Genomic DNA, 5,460 nt, shown 5'->3' with positions numbered 1-5,460 from the left:
GAAGTCCAAATTGTTAAGGTCATACAGAACTTCTCTCTATCCCTGCCCCTTAAATAGTTCATCTGCCAGAATTAGGGGTGCATAAAACTAGATCATTCATTTAAAATTAGCTATCTTCTCAGAGAGTTGAAAAAAAATAAGCCTCCTTTTAAAAATATTCAACACTGAAGAATCATCTACCTAGCAACATTAACCAACACTGTAATTAAGACATTAATCCAGGGATTTTCTTGCATATTTCACACTGAGTAGGATTAGACATTATAAGAAAAATGAATACAATTAAAAAAATTTAAGTGGGAAATTGACTGTCATTATCTTAGCCAGTGGTATTATCATCTTATATAAAGAACTGAAATGATAATTTGCTGAGTGACTGTTGAAAATGTGTGGAGATGTTTTAGGAAAATAATTATTTTTATCTGGAAAGATGATTTGCTTAGCTGAAGTGAAGATGCACACAATGCACTGATGAACTCCCTCAATGCTCTATTTATGGACCTGCAAACTGTTCAGGTTTGTCAAGATTATATTTGAATTTCAACTTATCTGTTAATGCTGAGGTTGTTAAGGAGGAAAAGCAAAGCATTCTCTTAAAGCTGATCTTTATTTCATAAAAACTGCCTTAAAAATCCATTAGGATCTGGCATTTATTCAAAAAGAGACATCTCAAGTTAATTATTTAAATTAGAGAAACTGGTGACAAATCAAAATTTACCTCTTAATCTAACAATAGACTTCCCTTCCTCCCTCCCCAAATTACTACTTACATAACTGCTTTCTGCAAGACTCATTTTCTCTTAAGAAACCAGGGTTCATCTATCACTTCATGTTTTTTCTCACACATATATGCACGTTGTACATAGGAATAAAGAACTGATGCAAAGCCCATCATAATGTAAAATCAATATTTATTAAACTTGTCTCAAATGTTATTATTTCTTTTTGAATGTATTAGTTTGAGCTAATTCTTATGGTTCAACATAATAAGTCATGATCATTTTAGGAGGGGTGAGTTAATTAATGCTGTTAAGGACTTCCCTGGTGGCTCAGACGGTAAAGTGTCTGTCTAAGATGCAGGAGACCCAGGTTCGATCCCTGGGTTGGGAAGATCCCTTGGAGAAGGAAATGGCAATCCACTCCAGTACTGTAGCCTGGAAAATCCCATGGACAGAGGAGCCTGGTAGGCTACAGTCCATGGGGTAGCAAAGAGTAGGACACGACTGAGCGACTTCATGTTCACGTTAAGGATTAGCCTATCCCTTCTCCAGTGGATCTTCCTGACCCAGGAATCAAACTGGGTTCTCTTGCATTGCAGGCAGATTCTTTACCAGCTAAACTACCAGGGAAGCACTAAAAATACTGGAGTGGGTTGCCATGCTCTCCTCCAGGGGATCTTCCCAACCCAGAGATCGAACCTAGGTCTCCTGCATTGCAGGCAAATTCTTTATCGTCTGAGCCACCAGGAAAGCCCATGAATACTGGAGTGGGCAGCATATCCCTTCTCCAGTGAATCTCCCTGAGCCAGGAATCAAACCAGGGTCTCTTGCATTGCAGGTGGGTTCTTTACCAGCTGAGAGCTACCAGAGAAGCTCTGATCATTTTAGCATAAGAATTAGGTTATCTAATTAAGAACCAATGTAGTTTAACCTATGTAAAATGGAGTGGTGAGCTAATTAATGCTGTTAAAAATTTACAAACAAAGCTAGAGAAGGACAATGAAGAGAGAGGTAGAAGTTCTGTATTCAGTCCAAAAAAAAAAAAAATACTCCAAATGTTTTATTATTACTCACAACCAATCAACTATAACCTCACACATTTAAAAAACAATGGACATGACTAATTAACAGGAATCTAAGTCACCAAAGGTGGGGCAGCTCAACTTAAGGTCTTAGCATGTATACTGAAAAGCTGAAATACTAGCTTTATTTAAGAAGGAAGAGGACGGGATTACTGAATACTTCTTAGAAAGCCAGACGCTATGTTAAGCCATTTTGCATGAGGCATTTCATCTAATTGTTAATAAGCTCAATGACATTTTATCCCATTTTTTAAGAAAAGTAAAGCAGAATAAATTGCTTAAAGAGACATAGCTGATAAATAACAGACCTGGGATTTGAACACATATTTCACTGAATTTGGAGCCCCTGATCTTTTCATCATTTCTGGATTAAATCCAAATCAATTAAATGAAAATAAAATACAATCAATAGAATGAATCTAAAGAAAAAAGGAGTAGAAAGTGATTTGAAAAAATCTTAGGGCAGAACAAATGGATAGCATCATTGCAAGTTGGTCAATGGACCAGAGAGAATATTCGCATGGATGCCATAAGCATGTTTTTCCCCTGTAATCAGAACCTTAAAGTTCCCACAACTATAAAATTTTTCTAGATGAGAACTCAATGACCTGTAAAATATCATTTGAATATGAAAGTTGTGAGTTAGAAAGTACAAGCATCAAGAAGTACCCTTATAATCCTCCTTTTCTCATTTGAATTGCAATCAGCAGCTCAAATACCCAAGTGGCATCTTTACAAAGTTCTCACATACATGACTGTGGCCTTTGAAAGGCAAGTTTCATCTCAAGAATTGCAATTGCCACTTCATGTACAAACTCCTCAAGATGGACAAAAAAAATAACTGTAAAAAGTAACACATTTCTAACCTTATGAAATAATTCCAGTCACTCATTAATCACCAATATAATCATTTTATTGTGGTTTTAAACAAAACTGATTTAATAAAATAAAACACTAGTAGGGACTAAAATTAAACTACTCACTTTTATAAATATTGTTTCTTGTTTAGTCACTAAATCATGTCCAACTCTTTTGTAACCCCATGGACTGTAGCCTGACAGGCTTCTCTGAGCCTGAGATTTCCCAGGCAAGAATACTGCAGGAGGTTGCCACTTTCTTCTCTAGAGGATCTTCCTGTTCCAGGGATCAAACCTGTGTCTCTTATATTGGAGGTGGGTTCTGGGCTTCCCTCGTGGCTCAGATGGTAAAGATTCTGCCTGCAATGCACAAGAACCAGGTTAAATCCCTGGGTTGGGATGATCCCCTGGAGAAAGAAATGGCTACCCTCTCCAGTACTCTTGCCTGGAGAATTCCATGGACTAAAGGAGCCTGGCAGGCTACAGTCCATGGGGTCACAAAGAGTCAGACACGACTGAACAACTAACATTTTCACTTTACTCTTTTCGTTTCTTTACCACTGAACCACCAGAGAAGCTGCTTTTATACACTAGGTCAAATAAATTTGCAAGTAACCTTTATATTTTCTGATAAAATTACATAATTGCATGTGCAGTTAATATAAAATGTGCTTATTCTATTGAACTATGTCAGCTTACCTACTCTGAACATGAAAAACATATGGAGAAATAAATATTATAAATTGTTTCTTAGAAGATGGTCAGCAAAGCTAGTCAACATTAGAAACCATAAGAATAGCCCTGAAGTACAAGTTGGACATTTCCTCTTCTATTTCAGCTATTTCAAGCTCTCAGAGTGTTCTCTAGGGTTTTGAAACACTGTGAATCTTTGTAAACTATTTACTTCAGATATCCATATGTTAAATATGGTTAGTATCTTATTCATTAAGGTTCTAACCATGAAGTTTTTCAACTAGCAGTAATCCCCATTATCAAATACCAACATGTCTCCTTATTAGAGTCCTCATCACCTTTTAAGTTCTAATGTCTTCTTTGTAAGTGAGTCTTTCTTTACTTATAGTGTGTAAAATCCTTGAAACAAGAAATATTTCTTCTTATACATTTATACCTACACATATAAAATACATGAATTTTCTACAGTTGAATATTTTTGATACATTAAATATTCAAATATGTTGTTTTAATTGGCATATCACTCTATAATAATGAGTCTAGTCCAAGTTGAGTTACTTGTATTTTTTTCTAATTAAAATTCTTCTCCATAAAAACAATTACACTACCTTTCACTACTATGAAAAGTCTAAATTTATCCTTGGGTGATGGTAAGAAGGAGGAGATTATCCCTTTTTACTTAACACACAGGAAATGACACTGCAATGGGTAGCATAACTCTTTGTACTTGGCAATGCTCAAAATGAAATATTTTTAAAGGTGTAATCCATCAGAATGAAAACCAACACACACTGGAGCTGAATATTATTGAAACTAGAGGATCCTGCTGTGATTTATGTCGGAGAGTGTTTTGCCCATGTTCTCCTCTAGGAGTTTTGTAGTTTCTGGTCTTACATTTAGATCTTTAATCCATTTTGAGTTTATTTTTGTGTGTGGTGTTAGAAAGTGATCTAGTTTCATCCTTTTACAAGTGGTTGACCAGTTTTCCCAGCACCACTTGTTAAAGAGATTGTCTTTACTCCATTGTATATTCTTGCCTCCTTTGTCAAAGATAAGGTGTCCATATGTGTGTGGATTTATCTCTGGGCTTTCTATTTTGTTCCATTGATCTATATTTCTGTCTTTGTGCCAGTACCATACTGTCTTGATGACTGTGGCTTTGTAGTAGAGCCTGAAGTCAGGCAAGTTGATTCCTCCAGTTTCATTCTTCTTTCTCAAGATTGCTTTGGCTATTCGAGGTTTTTTGTATTTCCATACAAATCTTGAAATTATTTGTTCTAGTTCTGTGAAAAATACCACTGGTAGCTTGATAGGGATTGCATTGAATCTTTAGATTGCTTTGGGTAGTATACTCATTTTCACTATATTGATTCTTCCAACCCATGAACATGGTATATTTCTCCATCTATTAGTGTCCTCTTTGATTTCTTTCATCAGTGTTTTATAGTTTTCTGTATATAGGTCTTTATGATCCATCTCCCAGAATTCTGGAAATAAAAGCAAAAATAAACAACTGGGATCTAATTAAAATTAAAAGCTTCTGCACAACAAAGGAAACTATAAGCAAGGTGAAAAGACAGCCTTCTGAATAGGAGAAAATAATAACAAATGAAGCAACGGACAAACAACTAATCTCAAAAATATACAAGCAACTCCTGCAGCTCAATTCCAGAAAAATAAATGATCCAATCAAAAAATGGGCCAAAGAACTAAATGGACATTTCTCCAAAGACATACGGATGGCTAACAAACACATGAAAAGATGCTCAACATCACTCATTATTAGAGAAATGCAAATCAAGACCACAATGAGGTACCACTTCACACCAGTCAGAATGTCTGCGATCCAAAAGTCTGCAAGCAATAAATGCTGGAGAGGGTGTGGAGAAAAGGGAACCCTCTTGCACTGTTGGTGGGAATGCAAACTATTACAGCCACTATGGAGAACAGTGTGGAGAGTCCTTAAAAATTTGCAAATAGAACTGCCATATGACTCAGCAATTCCACTGCTGGGCATACACACCGAGGAAACCAGAATTGAAAGGGACACATGTACCCCAATGTTCATCGCAGCACTGTTTATAATAGCCAGGACATGGAAAAACCTAG

General features: G+C 36.1%; 1 non-coding gene across 1 annotated transcript; it reads left to right on the top strand.

Annotated features, from left to right (window-relative positions):
* The first annotated feature begins 1,038 nt into the window (after positions 1-1,038).
* Positions 1,039-1,110, top strand: TRNAL-AAG. The gene has a single exon. It is a non-coding gene; the product is annotated as a tRNA-Leu (tRNA).
* Positions 1,111-5,460: the final 4,350 nt, after the last annotated feature.

This window comes from Oryx dammah, unplaced genomic scaffold (genome assembly GCF_014754425.2).
Source record: "Oryx dammah isolate SB20612 unplaced genomic scaffold, SCBI_Odam_1.1 HiC_scaffold_19, whole genome shotgun sequence".
In the NCBI taxonomy this organism is placed as follows: Eukaryota; Metazoa; Chordata; class Mammalia; order Artiodactyla; family Bovidae; genus Oryx; species Oryx dammah.
The sequence above is the reverse complement of the archived record's forward strand: the minus strand, read 5'-3'. Positions and strand labels throughout refer to the sequence as shown.